This window comes from Sphaeramia orbicularis, chromosome 21, assembly GCF_902148855.1.
Source record: "Sphaeramia orbicularis chromosome 21, fSphaOr1.1, whole genome shotgun sequence".
NCBI lineage: Eukaryota > Metazoa > Chordata > Actinopteri > Kurtiformes > Apogonidae > Sphaeramia > Sphaeramia orbicularis.
Window position 1 is genome coordinate 28,125 of NC_043977.1, and position 2,668 is coordinate 30,792.

Below are 2,668 nucleotides of genomic sequence, written 5' to 3' on the forward strand. Positions count from 1 at the left end.
AAAGCTACAGTTATTGATGACAGAGGAGAAGATTGTTATGCATAGCCTGTCCAGGATGCCATCAGAGATTGTGATTGGGAACCTTTGAAAATGTCAAAGTGACACATGATTACGAATATTAAACAGCCATGTAAAGCCCATGATTACTTGACAAGAAGAGGGGATATGACAGATGGAAGACAGTGGAATCTCCCTGGGATGTAATACACAGTGATCAGAATGCACTGAACACACATGAAGCCCACATATGGAAACACCACATACCCTGAACAAACTTTAGGATTTAGTCGACTGTGTTTATTGCATTTATAGCGGTAGGATTATTTGTTAAAGAGGCATGTTCTGCACATTTGATCGGCCTATAACACTACAGGAACATGTAACATAAAGCTCACTCTGTACCGTTCCTCCTCAGTGAAGCTAAACTGGAACTGAATTCAGAAAAGTTGGATTGAGATCAAACAAATTAGCTCAAGTCATGCAGCATCATCCAGCTCGTCTTAGAAATTAAGGGTTATTGGACAATCTAATAAAGCCTTTCCATAGCAGGATCTTAACTAAACATAGTTTATAATTTGGGCAGACAAGGCCAGACCAAACTCAAACACGAGGCCAGGAGATTCCACAGTGACTGGAAAAAACAAAAAGCACAAAACAAGATTATAGAAAGTAAAATATCAAAATGCTTTCTGTGGAAGAAATGAAGCAACTGAAAAAAACAAAAAAAACAAAAAAACAACAGAAAAACAAAGTGGTTTAAGGAACTGGATGTGGTTTTGGGGCCCAAATCAGTTTGTGCTGGCCTCAGCAGTGCCCAGGGGCTGGTGAAAATGCAAACGGAAATCAATAGGAGCGGCACTACTTCCACTGTCTGTTCCCCAACTGCTTCTGCAAATGGAACAGCAGCATATGCAGCGGAACAACAACATACGTAGGAGTAGTTACGCCACAAAAGTGTAGTACAGTCGGTCTGATTTAAGCAGTGTAAATCCAAAACACCTTAGTATGTGCAATACAGCTGGAAAAGAGAAGAATGCGCCCTCCCCAGGTCTTTAAGGTTCAGGTTATGTGAAGGTCACAGGTTGTAAAGGATGTTCCTTCAGTGCAAAAGGTACTAGTGAGTGACCTGACCTGAAACAGTCGAGTTGAGCCCAGCGGCTCTACACCAGTCCATGTGTTTCACTTTTATTTGATAACTTGTGCTCTTAAACTGTGCTGCATTTGTCCCACCCTTTTAGCTTCAACAATATCCCGACCCTCCGGAGCAATGAGCCGAGTGCCGAGCCACAACAGCTGCACTTTTAACCGATTCTCCGACGCTTGTTTTGGTCATGGATCAGTCCAACTAAGCCGCATCAGTCTAACGTGCTCAGTCATGTGTGTAAAATGTTAAAGTGCACATGCGACACACAAACACGTTGGGTTTCCGTGTGTTTCAGACGTTACACTGACTTACATTCATTTCCCAGAGACGAACCCTAACCTTAAAATGAACGCTTACACCTTGAATTGAACAATCCGTCCCCATAATGCAGCCCAGTCCCCACAAGTGATACAGATTTATGTCCCCATAACTTAATAAATACTGTATCTCACACACATACACAGAGTCGACACTGTAAATAGCTGCAACACTTTTACAGTGGTGCTGGCTTAAAGCTGAAGAGATGACTTAGCAAAAATAAAATCCAGTCCCTTATTGCTTATGTCAGCATAAAGTCAAAATGCTAACCAAGTAAAGAGTGGTATGAGCAAACGGGAAGTCAAGAGGGATGACTACGAAGAGTCCTTTTTAGTACAACTGTAACACGACCAAGTGTGTGTGTTTATGCAGGGAGACAAAGATATGGAAATGGAAAATATAAAGTAGTCCATTTTCCTGAACTGGGACAAATGTATAGATGTTTGGCAGTCTAACATATCTGCAGATTGTAATTGTACAGTAATTGCTACAATCGTGATTGCTATTGTCATATAAAATCTCTTTTCTAAAATGTATAAATGGCTAAATTAATAATCTGTTAAGTTATATATTAACTGAATATAAACAACAAACATTAAAACAGAGCTTTCTCATTTTAAAGTTGGACTTTATGTACAATTACAATGCTACTCTCTAACACCTTAACCACAGACCAGACCAAGTGAACCAGTGGAAAGATGTCGCTAGATCTTCTAATGTCATACATTTCAGCCTAAATTATTCCCCTCTGGATGGATGGATGTGACACCAATAAGATTTGCTCACCAAAGTATTCTTGTATACAATAGAACATGTAGATAATAGCATATCTTTAAATAATTACATAATTTATGATGTGTGATGGCTTGATATGGTACAGTGTGGAGGAATAGTTGGAGAAGAGGTAAGTAAATCGGGGGATACAGATAGAAAAACTAAACAAAATCTAGCAGCTGAGATGCTAGTTGAATAAATAAATCATAGTTTTCCTTTTCTGGATCAAGGTGACATGCAGTCCTCCTCGTGTTCCCTTGTCATGATCACGTACCAAAAGCTGGTCCTGAATCACAAAGTGCCCGACTTAAAGCGGGGCGAAGTTGAGAGGGGTCCCATCCGGACAGAAGAAAAGGAAAAAGCGGTGTCCAATTTGTGCCTACGTACTGTATGTTTAAGTGGGTTTTTTTTAGCAGCACAAGTTATGTTCGA